The sequence below is a fragment of the Malaclemys terrapin genome, chromosome 4 (assembly GCF_027887155.1).
Source record: "Malaclemys terrapin pileata isolate rMalTer1 chromosome 4, rMalTer1.hap1, whole genome shotgun sequence".
In the NCBI taxonomy this organism is placed as follows: Eukaryota; Metazoa; Chordata; order Testudines; family Emydidae; genus Malaclemys; species Malaclemys terrapin.
The window spans coordinates 40,101,559-40,115,527 of NC_071508.1; the positions used below are offsets into that span (position 1 = coordinate 40,101,559).

Genomic DNA, 13,969 nt, shown 5'->3' on the forward strand with positions numbered 1-13,969 from the left:
GGCTTTGAATTTGAATGTTTGGCAAATGTTATTGCTGAACTTTAATGAATTCACCAGTATTCAGTAAACAGCTTTCAACACCCCATTGGGAGTGTAGCAGGTAGCAAGGGCGTAACAAACCAAGCTAAGATTGTATTTAACAAACTGCCTCTGGGTTATTTACTTGATGGCTCCTCCTTTCCTTCCACCACCCCCAAAAATGAAAGTGGTAAACCCTCAAAACCCTGGGAAAAAGAGCAATTTCCCTTCATGATAAACCCCAAAAGAAAATGAGGACATTGTAGGACACAATGACAATCTAAACCAGGGGATGAGAGGACTGGGCATAATGGGTGCGGTTGGTTATTCTTAACCTCTTCTAGCTGCTTCCTGTTTCAGAGGGGAAAGGATTTTTGTTTAAACATCTGCTATTTTGCTGTATATCTTTGCAAAGGTTAGAAGTCCAAGCCTTTGGGCAACAATAGGGAAGCAAAGAAGCAGCTGCCTCCCATACCTAATGTTAAAGGTAGAGTGACCAGATGTCCCGATTTTATAGCGAAAGTCCTGATAGTCGGGGATTTTTTTTATATAGGCACTTATTGCCCCCCACCCCGTCCCGATTTTTCACACTTGCTACCTGGTCACCCTAGTTAAAGGAGACCTAAAGAATAAAGAATAAAAGGGCTCATACCTTCTTTTTAGTATCTCTAGGACACTAACACCTAAACAGTCCCAACTAAAATCAGGCCCCACTGCCATAGGTACTATCCAGACAGACAATCCCTCCCCGAAGAGCTTACAAGATACAAGACAAAGGGTAGGAGAAAGAAATGTCATCCCCAGCTGGGATTTGAAGTATGGCGAGATTAAGGGTGTGTCTACATGGAGCAGCAATGCATCCTAGAGGGAGTGACACTTCTAAAACACAGTAACATGTTATGCTTTAATTGGTCCGAGAAGACCAAGGTGGTGTGCACAGAAGGTTCCCTAGTGCACAATACTATATTAATGCACACTTGAGAACCTTTAGTACACACCAGCAGCATCTACACATACTAATTAATGCACTATATACACCTCTACCTTGATATAACGCTGTCCTCAGGAGCCAAAAAATCTTACCGTGTTATAGGTGAAACGGCGTTAAATTGAACTTGCTTTGATCCACCGGAGTTCGCAGCCCTGCCCTCACTGCTTTACTGCATTATATCCGAATTCATCTTATATCGGGTCGCGTTATATCAAGGTAGAGGTGTATTAGTGCACTTTAGAGTACTATAGGGCACATTACCCCATCATGTAGACAAGCCCTAAGTGACATGCTCAAGGTCACACAGGAAGAGTGTAGCAAAGCCAGGAACTGAACCCAAGTTTCCTGAAGTTCAGTCCAGCATTTTAACTACAGGATCATCCTTCCTTTCTAGGCTTCATGATGGATAAAGCTCTGCAACAGCTCATCACAAGTTTTTTTTTTTCCCCAATCACAGAAATATCAGATCAAGCCTAAGTTCCCCACCCTTCTGCCCCTCGTTTTGCTTATGGTCTCCCTTGAAAAGCACCCAGCATTATGACGGAAGAGTGCCATCAGCCTTTATAAAAGGGTGGGGTGTTGAATCTCTAACCAAAAGGCTTTTCTTCCAGCTGTAAAGCATTTTTGTTAAACAGGTGTCAACAAAAACAAACTAAAAATCTCTTGCCCGCTCAACCAACTTTCATTTTGTCGCTATCCATCATAAACCCATTAATTTGCCAGGCAAAGACAGGGAGAATAAGACATGGATTTCTAACACCTGCAAAAATATATAATTTTTTTTCTTTTTAAAACTCCTTCACTGATCATAGGTTAGCAACCACCTTTAATGCATGAGCCAGTGCCAGGACAGCTCCTCTTCTCGGTACAATTAATGACCCATCTATGAAGGAAACATGCTGCCCCTCCTTTGTGATTATTTACTAACCTCGGCTCTGACAGCAGGAGCTGAGCTCCAAAGACCTTTGGGATCAGGGATGAAAAAAGCTTCCCGTTATGAACCCCAGGAAAGAAAACTTGTTCAATTCCTCTTCGCACCATAAAGCTGGTTGTTTGATGATCTGACAGTCATTTAAAACTTAAACTGTCACGTGCAGTATATTTTGATGGATACAGGTTGTTTCTGAGTTGGTCTGACAGCAAGCAGGCTAAGGGCCTATCTACACTTACAGCATTGCTGAAGTGCAAGCTGAATGGGTGTAGATGTGCCGCTGTAGTTCTTAGCAAAGACGCTACTTCCCCTGATGGGAGACCTTCTCCCATCGGCATAGATTCTCCAAATCCCTGAGAGGTAGTAGCCACGTGGACGGGAGAAGCCCTCCCATTAACATAGCGCAGTCTACACCAGGGGCTGGGTCACTATAACTGCGTCACTCAGGGGCACGGATTTTCCACACCCCTGAGTGACGTAGTTCTACTGCCATCAGGCTGTAGTGTAAACCCTGCCTAACTACTCACAAGGAGCAATCAATGGAGGCAGTTTAAGAGCTGGAACCTGAAGAATAGTTACAATCCCAGAGGCTACAGCCTCAGATCCAGTCCAACTGCCACTCCTCTAAAGTGTCCAGTGTTAATTGAAATGAGTGGCACTGGCCCTAGAGTAGGCTTTCAGAGCACAATGCAAGTTAGCCACTCACATGAGCCCCACAGATAAAGCCCCACGTGTAGCATTAACAATTTCTCTTCATTTGCTGCAGAGAGAGAAAAGCAGTAAAGAAAAAGAGTCACTTTCTTTTTTAAATGATGTACAGAGGAGGGCAGGAAGGTTCCCCCTCCACCCAAAAAAATAAATAAATAAAATAAAGAAAGGGTCTCTGCTGTTTTCTCTCTCTCTCTCTCACACACACACACACACACACACACACCCACACACACACACACACACACACCCACCCACCCACCCACCCCCCTTCACTTCTCTGTATTGCTGGAGAACACTGTGGATAGCTGGAGAACTACGGGTATGATGACTCATCAGTTAAGAGCTGAGAAAGGTTCCGAGCCAGTTCTCCAGTCCTGGAAAAAAAGCCCTCCAGCAAAATCAGGTATGATGAAACTTAACAGTCCTGCTATTTCAAAATCAAAGGGAAAAAAAATGAAATCGCTTTCAGGCCTCCATTGTATAGTACAAAGAATAATAAACATGGTGCAATGTTTTTCTTCTGCAAGTCTTATTTAAAAACTTTGCCAGGTTTGCTATATTTGTGAAGGAGACCCCCTGCTGGAGAGGCAGTGCCTGCTACCAATTGCTTCTTGGCAAGTGATGCAGCGGACCTGCAGGGCAGAGGGATATGAGATAGATGTAACCACACACTAGCAGAGGTCAAAACGGTGTAAAAAAACCTGCACATCGCACAAAACTCTTTTACTCTTTGTTTTATAAGGGAGATCTGGGCATAACAGGAATAGCCAGCACTGCTTCCACAGCCACCCGGCTCTTCACTACATTTTATAGTGCCCACAGGCATGCTAAGTGCTACACAGAAAACATGTCCCTGCCCCAAGGAGCTTACAATCCAAGTCCCCACTCCTGCCAGTACCAATGCATATGCTTAGATTTATGCATATGAGTAATCTAATCAAGTGGTTATGGTGCTAGCCGGGGACTTAGGAGGCTGAGGTTCAGTTCCCTGGACTTCCTGTAACTCAGTATCAGGATGTCTCACATCTGTAAAATGGGGAGATAATGTTCTCTCCCCCACATCCTCCTGACAGGAGTCTTGTGAGGATGTTAGGTACTGAGAAACACTCCAATATTATTGTAATGAGGCTCACATAAGTACCTGAGATAGAGGACTTAAATGGCTCTGCTCACATGTGCACATTGTTTCAGGATCAAGTCCCAAATGATGAACAGACAAGTGGTAACGTAGCATCCAGCACAGAGGGGGAAGAGCAAAAAAGGACTCAGGTTGCAGAACTAAGGGCTTGTCTACACTGGCACTTTACATCGCTGCAACTTTCTCGCTCAGGGGTGTGAAAAAACACCCCCTGAGCACTGCAAATTTCAGCGCTGTAAAGCATCAGTGTAGATGGTGCCCCTGCGCTGGTAGCCGCGCTCCCAGTGCTAGTAGCTATGCCCCTCGTGGAGGTGGGTTTGTTTAGAGCGCTGGGAGAGCTGTCTCCCAGTGCTCTGATGTGACTACACAAGCCATGTTAAAGCGCTGCCACGGCAGCACTTCAGCGTTGCCAGTGTAGATTAACCCTGAGACACTGGTACCCAGCCTAGGTGCGCACACTGATATGGACAGCCTGGGGGTTCACAATTATTTTTATTCAAGTTGCTACTGGTGTTGCTGCAGGAATGAGGGGGGCCTGATTTCACCAACTGTCAGCAGAATAATCCTGCAACAACCATCTCTCTCTGCCAGCCCTTCCCTCCCTCTGCTCCCACCAGGATTGACAGATTATTCACTCTTGGGGGTCTTGGTCAGACACTAAAGAGCATTTGAGCATTTTGGCTGGTTCATCCTGAGCAGCTTTGTCGGCCTTCATTTTATTAAGCAGCAGTCACTGCACAGACCCATCACCAGGATCAGAGAAACAGGGAGGCGAGGCTTTTCTTTTCTGTAATGCTGATACAGACTCTGCCTAAAAACAGACCATCTGTTGGCTGAGAATGCTTCCAAGGGAGTCCCCTCCCAGATAATCTGTGCCACACCCACAGCAGCTAGAGGGAGTTATGGAACAACCACACAGGGTGTTCTCCCTTCCCTACTCCCCCAGGGCCAAATCACAGTGGGTCAAAATTTATTCCTGGCATAACGCCATTTATTTTAATGGCCAGAAACTAATTATTCCACTAACTCTGTAGCACACGCAGGTTTTGGGCTCAGCCTTGCCTAAACTAGAAAGTTGCACTGCTTTAACTTTATTGGTATACTACAAGCCCCCTAGTGTTAGGGCGGAAACACTCTGGCGAGAGGAATGGATATTTATAATCCCTAACCAGACCCTCGTCAGCAACCCCACAATCTGCCTGCCTGGTTTTGACCTGCCCCGCCCCGCCATCAACAGTCCCTGTTGAACAGGTTCCGGACTGGGCAAGGTCTCTGCGCAGCCGACCAGTATCGCCAGGGCCTTCGTGACAACCCTTTGTGCAGCTGCAGCACAACACAGATGATAACACACATTGTCAATGAATGCCTGCTGACTAGGTTCAGCGGTGGCCTGGAAGAACTGCATCACGCCACTGAAGATGCCATCGCTTGGCTAGACGACTATGCACATGCTAAATGAATAATAAATAGTATAGCTATTCTTATATGGTGAGGGGAATAAGCTATATTAGTATAAATCACCTTTATACCAATCTAACAGCATCCACACCACGGGTTATACCTGTGCAATTATTTTAGTAAAATAAAATCATACTGGGATGTTGCACTCCATATTCTTTATGGAAATATGCTTATGCTATGAATATGGCATAACAGATATACTTTATGCAAGATGGCTCATGTAAGGTATCATTGGAAAGGTTATGATTTACTGAATGTGATTATCCAATTTGTATGCCTGTATCATTTCTATAATCTGAAGCTAGGAATATTGACCATGTATCCGCATTTCAAATGTGCTACTTTGGGTGACAGCCACAACTAGCCCTTCAGGTGCAAGAATGAAAAAAACAGACAGGGCTGATGACCCATCAGCAAAGACAATGGACTGTGAAAGAGCTTAGCCTTCCAGTGGACACTCCAGACAGCCTGGGAGTAATGGCTGCTACGACCCTGCCAAGACATGTGACACAGCCACCTGGTACAGGACACCCCCACTTGGAATTCCAGTGTTTTTCCACTAGAAGACAAAGGGTTCCTGCCAGACACAAAAGCTATACAAGGCAGTGGAGTGACATCATCAGGGTTCTCCTCTGCCTCCCTGCCCAAAGAGACACTAGGAAACACCTGAAAAGAAGAACTGAACTGGGGGGAGAAGAGCTGAGCCCAGGCTGGAAGGCTGTCTAGCCTGTGAGTAATAATACCTGAAGTTTCAAGCTGCAGGCCAATGCAGCTGGCTTTCAAGACACTCTGTAATCTGCCTGAAACAACTTTTACGGTGAGAAATAACTATTTGCAGCCAATTTCTTTAGTGAATCAAGCTTAGTTTGTGTGTTTTGTTTTATTTGCTTAGTAATCGGCTTTGTTCTGTTTGCTATCCCTTTAACCACTTAATAGTTTATATTATAGCCTTTTATAGTTAATACATTTGTTTGGTTTATTATTAAACACAGTTTGTGCAAATTCTAACTGGGGAGGCAAGAAGGTGTGCAGATCTCTCTTCACACTGAGAAAGAGGGTGAATTTTTTTGGGCTTGCACTATGCAGATTTTTCTATATGGCGCAAGATCTTTGGGTCTGAACCCAAGGGAGGTGGGCACCTGAGTGCTGGGACAAATCCCTTAAGCAGAATCTTCCCAGAGCTGAGCTCAGTGTCTGTCTTTCTGCAGCTGGGTGTGGCCCTGCCTGTGTGTGTGCTAGAGGAGGTTTAAGAGAATGGTTCAGCAAGACAGATTAAAGGGGGCCCAGGCTGGCGGAACAGGCAGGCTCAGTGGTGTCCCAGTACATCAGGTGGTACCTTGAAGGGGGCAACCTGTCACACATACCCTTACCTATAACAGTTACAGGTACAAAATCTGTGCTTAGAGTAAGCCTGAAACTAGGTCTCATGTAGTAGTGACCATATGGAACCCCAAGGTTCTGCACTGAGCTGTTAAACTGAATGTGGCTTGCGGTTCTGTTTTGCTTTTAGTTTACGAGGATGCCATACTTGTTGCCCAGGAAGAAAAGATTAAATACATTTGAATACTTTGCCTTCAAGTTCTTATAGATCAGCATTAAATTAGGGAAGATAAGCAAATACTCTGTTTCCTGGCCCTGCCTTGACACCACTACAACTTGCAGATATAAAATAAAACCTTTCCCAATTTGTCCTCTCTGCTAAGTGAGCTAGGGTTCTTGAGAGGCTGCTATTCAGTACTAGCTAGTGCTGCTACATGATATTTCACACCACCACATTACTGAAGAAACTCATACAAAGGTGAGAATGTTGAAGGTTCCCTGATGGTGGTTGTTTGAAAGGGTAGAGCTCAAGACATCAAGATGTTTAGAAGCTTCAGTAAAGCATGCTGGCATGAGAGGAAACTTGATAATAGAAAACCTTTTACTGAGAACTTCCGGTGTTTCAGAGGAATCTACTGCTAGTTGAAGGGTATTAACCTGAGCTATACTTTAAAAAGGCTTCTTTGCTTTGGTCCAGTATTAGCTTGAATAGGCCCCCATCAGAGTCTAGCGATAGATTGTTTTTAGTAATGAAGCTTTGCTTATTTCCCGTTTAGGCCGGGGCAATTCTCTAGCCTTGGAATGCACATTAATTTCCTCCCTCCTCCATTTTCACTCTTAAATTACTTCTTCTCTACAGGTTATTGCTTGTATCCCCCTCCCTTTTTTAGGCTATGGAATAGACAGATTCTTGACTGAGTTTTGTCTGTTTCAGTAAGACAGTCTTCCCATACTCTGGACTGAGGACCCTGTGGATAGTAGCAGCTGTCTGTTAGCTATGGCAAAGATGAAACAAAAAAATCACCGCACACTGAAGGGAGTCTTATTTGCAGAGGGATTAAATTAAAGGGTAAATAAATCCAATCCATATTTATTAAAGTACTTCCACATCTCAACTGACTAAGAAAGCACTAGATTATGCATCTCTCCTCATGAAATGATATGTCCCTTAGTATTTTCAAGGTGTCACCGTACCTAGGCATCAAGTGTTTTGGGATACACCTAAAGAATGGATGGCACTGTCAAAAACACTGCATTGTAGATCCATCTTGACATTTCCACACAGATAGATATTTACCATATAGTGATACATGCCTTTGTCACCTCTAGAATGAACTGTAGTACACGCTACATGGAACAACACCTTAAAATACATTCCGAAGCTGACGCTGGTGCCGATTTCAACAACTGGCTTGTTAAACTGAGAATCTTGCTGGTAGAATATGAGAGCAGTACTCAGTGAACTGCATGTTGACTGTCTAATGGCTTCCAAAGTGGAATTTAAGGTGTTGGGTCTGACATATAGAACTCGCAACAGCCTGAGACCTTCCTACCTGTAAAAGACTCCACCTCTTTCTGTGCCATTCTGAGATCAGCACTGGCACTTACGCTGGTGCCACCTTGCTATACAAGAGAGGGAGCTGCTAGCAGGGTGTTTTCTGTGTCAAAGCCCCATATCTCTGGAATTCACCCTCCTCGGACTGAAATAGCCTGAATCTACTGACCTTCCAGATGCACCACAAAGCTCATCTGTTTGAGCAGGCATCGTGGGAGAGAGGAGAGGAGGAACATGAAGGGTGGGAGTTGCTTTAGGATATGTGCTGACTAGTGGTGGCTTTTTTTTTTTTCTGGAGTGGTGTGGAATGGAATGGAGTGGCCAAAATGTTTCTGGGGCCTCAGTTTCAGTGATGTGATTTTGGTACTATAATTTTTAGTTAGTTGACAGGATGCACCTGGAGTCCACATCCAAATAAATAACCGTATTCCACAATTCAAGTGGAACTTTTTGGTTCTTGTCAGATTTCAATATCAAGATTGTTCAGACCTGTGGAGGACTCCATTGTTTGCTTGGGGTCGTTAGGCTGCCCAGATTCAGGTTCTGTTCCCAAGACAATGGAGTTTTTAGCTGCCTCAGGTTCACAGGGCTCAGGGTTAAAAACTGCAGTGTAGATGGGGGTCTCAGAGCCCAGGTTGCAGCCCAAGCTTGAACATCTACAATGCAATTTTTAGCCCCATCGCCTGAGTCAGCAGACCTGCCGGAGACTCTGTGCCATGGGTTTTATATGGCAGTGCAGACATACCCTTAGACTGCTTGGTTAGGCTTGAAGTGAGCAGGAATTAATTATACAATTAGCAGACTGATGGATATCTCCAGCACTCAGCAGTTTATTCCCAAGGGAACTTGAATTACCCTCTACAACCCTGTCCAGCCCTAGAAATAGTTCAAGGAAATTTTATTTTGCTGTAGGAAATTAAAAGCAGCCTAGCATTGAGCTAGATAAACAACTAACTTATTATCCCTGACTGTGATAGCAAGAGAGCCCACTTCCTCCTGCCAGTCACAAACTGTTCTGTGCACTGGGATGAGTAGGATTGTGTGTGAAAAGCCAGTAGACACACCTCAGGACCAGAAAGGGCAACAGGGAATGGAAGCAGGTGGGTAGGGGGACTTTCAACAGCTGGCCACATATGCTGACACTGAAATCTCACAACCAGGGTATTTACAACATGTTAACAAATTCACAAGTCTCAAGCAGCTTAGCTGGATGCCAACACAAAGGTGAGTTTTGCTCCGTTAAAAATAAATTCCAAGGTATATTAGGGAAGGGATGAGAGCCTTCATAGGAAGGTGATGAATATAAAGAAAGGTAGAAAAATAATGTATACAGTAGGAAAGATTTGGAGGTAAAGTTACTTGTGGAGGATAGAGAAGTCTTCCAAAGCTGCTTAAAATCAAATGGTTTATGCTACAAGGTTTTCTATTAGTTATTATAAAATCAGTCAGTCAGCATGACTGATTGATTTAATTTAGCATTACTAATCTTATTGAAAAGAGAAGGTTGGCCTTTCCATTGGCAGTTTCCATAACAAACTGTTCCATTCGCTGTACTACACTGTCTGTACTCGGCTAGCTTGATTATCACTTCAAAAGGTTTTTTTTTTTTTTTTTTTTTTTTTTAATTAATTGGCCTCTCAGAGTTGGTAAGACAACTCCCACCTGTTTATGCTCTCTGTATGTGTGATATATATCTCCTCATTATATGTTCCATTCTATATGCATCCGAAGAAGTGGGCTGTAGTCCACGAAAGCTTATGCTCTAATAAATTTGTTAGTCTCTAAGGTGCCACAAGTACTCCTGTTCTTCTTTTTGCGGATACAGACTAACACGGCTGTTACTCTGAAACTTGTACTACAGAGATCACTCAAGACAACAGGCTGCAGAGTGTCAGTGAAGTGATGAGAACAAGAGAGCATTAAAAAAGCACATACAGTATTATAACTGCAGTGGGGCTGGAGCAAAAATTATTGACTCCTTTTTACAATCAACTTAAGCAAGTGGATTTTACTTTTGTATTTTATTTATTTAGAAAAACTTTAGAGTTGATTTCATTCCAAGGCATCACAGTCCCATACTGGAATAGCATTATTCAGTTTCATGGTTCTCTAAGGCCAGCAACTGAACTGCTCTCAGATATCCACTGACATCCACCGAGTCCAGCAGAGGGAATTCGTGCAACTTCTAAACTCACAATATAAATGCATGAGACCATTCAGCCCTCTGGGCCAGGTGATCTCAGCAATTTAATCTATAAAGCAATGCAAATGTTGTACTATCAGTGAACGGAAATTACCGTGGATGAGGGAACATCCAGTTCAAAGACCCACACTGCTTCAGAAAGCAGAGCTGAGCTTTGGGTTGTATTCCCTGCAATTTTATATTTAATATCATACTGCATGACAGTGTCACTGTTCCAACATGCATATGAACTGGCAATACCGGCTGCACAGGTTTCCCCATGTATAGCATAAGGGATCTTTCCAAATCTCTGCCAATGGAAGCTTCTATTGGAGTTGCTAGGGTGGAATGGGAGTGAAGTCAAAGATTCTTTATGTTTCTGTACGTCATCTGGCTTATCCTTTCCCCACCCCTTCACTGTTTAGCACTTAATGTTGCTCCTTCTCAAGTCAATGGGAGCAAAATGTCAGCTCTTTGGCACTGGGATAATGTCTTATCTGTCTGGAAGAATCATGAACCTTTGTGGTTCGTTATAAATAATAATTCCATTCATTCTATTACAAGAGCTCTATGCTTTTCAGTCACTGAAATAAAGGAATGAGAGCTCAATCTCTCATTAGGAGAGGGCCAGTTTGGACCCACATTTGCTCTAATCATACAGACCTGCTGTTAACCTAAGAAGTAAATTGTTGACATCAGAAGTCATTAAACTGAGGTCACAGAAACATTTGTGTTAAGAAACTAATCAGGAACCATGTTAAGTTTCCTGCTCTATTATCATTTTGCCCTGTTGAAACATTTGGGCCCCATCCAGTTGTGAGGTACAAAAAGATACAATACCATCTTTGCTTATGATAGAGATGCAGTAATAATTACTTAGGACAAAATACAGCATAAGCTAATCGTACAGTGGAGCAGCTGGCTACTGCGTCTCCATGAAGAACAGCCATTCAAGTCAGATTCAGACTTGCTGGCACAGATGTGAAGGGTCTACCCACACAATCCAGTGTGACTGACAGATTGAAGCTGGATCCTATTTAGGTTTTTATATGGCCTCATTACTGTTGTTTAATTTAATTTAACCAAGTGACCCCCTTGTATTATGCCCCAGGTTTCCTTTAACTTGACCATTGAAGTTGCTAACCTTTTTCCAGCCAGGCTGTTATTTTAAAATATAGCATTTTTTCTCATTTGGATTTTTATTTACATGTAAAGGCCTATATTATCACATTTATAATTGTGGGTGCCCACCTTTAACTGCAGAAAGAGCCCGGATTATCCAAAGGTGCTCAGCATTTGAAAATCAGGCCCCATTAAGGTGTCTCAAATTGGGCATCTAAATCACTAGTCACTTTTGTAAATGTAGGCAGAAGTATATTGCATCAGCTCTTTCCCCCTTCAACTTTAGATTCACTATAAGAATTAATTTAAAACTGTATTGATAGGTTAATTAATTAATGGGTTAATTAATTTCAATTTACAAGTACAGATGTGAACTCCAATCCAGGGGTACTCAACCTTTCCTTTCTGAGACCCCACCAACAGGCTATAAAAACTCCAGGGCCCTGCAGGGTGCCAGGGCTGGGGGCTTCAGGTTTCTGCCCCAGGCCCCAGTCAATCTAATGCTGGCCCTGCTTTGTGGATCCCCTGAAATCAGCTCACGGACCCCTGGTTGAAAACCGCTGCTCTAAACCAAGCATTGCAGTCTTTACACAGGCAAAACTTCCATTTAGGTCAGTAAGGTTTGCATTAAGAAGAACTAAGAGCTGAAGGACCTGGTTCAATCCTTCTAGAATAGAGGACACTTTATCCAATAAGCTACCAACCACTTAGGACTTATTTTTTAAATTAGAGGGATTATTATGGCCATTGGAGGGCTCCCATATTTTTCCCTACTGAGGTTACCGAGTGATAGAGAATGACTAAAAGAACATTGAATTGAACACAGAAGGGCTATAAAATTCAAACAAAGTATGTCCCTGCCCCTTTCATACCCAGATTGGCATCAATGTAAAGTTTGAAAAATCTGTTTTGTTTCTTCAATAAAATTGAGAATGTTTATGCATCTTCACTACTGATTGCTCTAGAACTACAGCTCCTCTTAAAATCATGTTGAATGTGGGATCACGTGACTCTGTTCTGATGCTTGGTAATGTCAAGGTCATTATTGTCCCACAGTTCCCCATCTATTTAGATCCTGCAACTGGATTCAAGTCCCTACTAGGAGTCTCTACGAAGACTATAAAAATATAGATTCTGCACGTTTCTATTGAATGAGGTCACTCAAGAGTGAACGGTTGTGTAATTTTTTGTATCTTCTACTGCAGAAATAGAAAAATATATCATTTTTATACTACCAAGTCTAGACAAGTAGGAAGCGAGACTGGTGCTGGGAATCAACTATGTTCACAAAGTAACTATAAAAATACTTTATCTTGGCATTCCCTGTTAGGTCCTAAACAAGGGTGTTGCCTAACCTCTGCTAATTAAGGTTGAGATCCTGTGGACTACATGCCTGCCCACCTCTTCACTGGCATTGTGCCATCTCATCCTACTACTGCCTGGGAAATGCTGGAGAATTAAAACGTAAGTGCTGTTATATTTTACAGTTTTTTAAAACAATAGACAAAGCAATATGCTTTGTCTATTTCTAAACACTTTTCATCTGAAGATCTCAAAGCACGTTAGAAACATCAATGAAGCTTTCCAGGCGATCACAGAATCATAGAAATGTAGGGTGGGAAGGGGCCTCAAGAGGTCATCTAGTCCAGCCTCCTGTGCTGAGGCAGGACCAAGTCTACAGGTGTACAAATACTGACAGATTGGGAAATGGAAGCACAGAGGGGTTAAATGACTCGTCCAAATTCTCAATAATTCAGAAGCATAGCTAAACTATAGAACCCAGGAGTCCTGACTCCCAGTCTTGTCCCCAAAATGTAGACTCTCTGCCCTGTGTTAAGTAATGTTATGTTGATACCAACTAGAATTACACACAAGCAGGAAGAATAGAACAGACATGTCAACAGTCTGGACTTCCTGCTAGGAAGCAGCTGCAAAATGACAGCTGCCAGTGAGAACACCCACCACCATTCACACAGACGGAGATAGCGATGTGGTGACAGGTTTTTCCTTTTTTCATTTGAGAATTCAGTTAGAATACATGCATTTCTTTTAGTAAATATTTGTGTGAGGTATAATACTAATGACACAAAGAATCCAGAAGTGCTTTACACATCACATACACACACCACCAATGAAATGCAACCATTTTTGAATTAGAGAGCAGTACAACAGTAGGGGGAGTGAAAAGGAGCAGCAGAGAGTATTTTTGCAAAGACACCTGGGAAAATTCCTACTTGTATGAGAAAAGTTATGGGATATTTAAGATCCCCACAGAGCACAAAGGACCTTGGGTTTTTGAATTCTTACCCAAGGTATGCCCACATCCTCTCAGAGTACTCTCACCAGTGCAGTTTTGATTTCATGCTTCCCTCCTATTCCATCTACAGTCTAGAAGCTAAGTAAATGTGTTTGGATTCACGCTGTGATTTTTAGATGACCTCTTAAAATAACTAGATTTTTCATTGCTGTTCTGCACAGAGTTTATTTTAAATCCTGTATTTTGGCATATTGGTGATGTTCACACAATAGCCTCAGTTAGC

General features: G+C 42.9%; 1 protein-coding gene across 4 annotated transcripts in view; it reads right to left on the reverse strand.

The window, feature by feature from the left end:
- LOC128837084 (USP6 N-terminal-like protein) overlaps positions 1–13,969 on the reverse strand; it is a 170,546-nt gene that overhangs the window by 33,818 nt on the left and 122,759 nt on the right. The gene's annotated exons all lie outside the window — the stretch shown is intronic.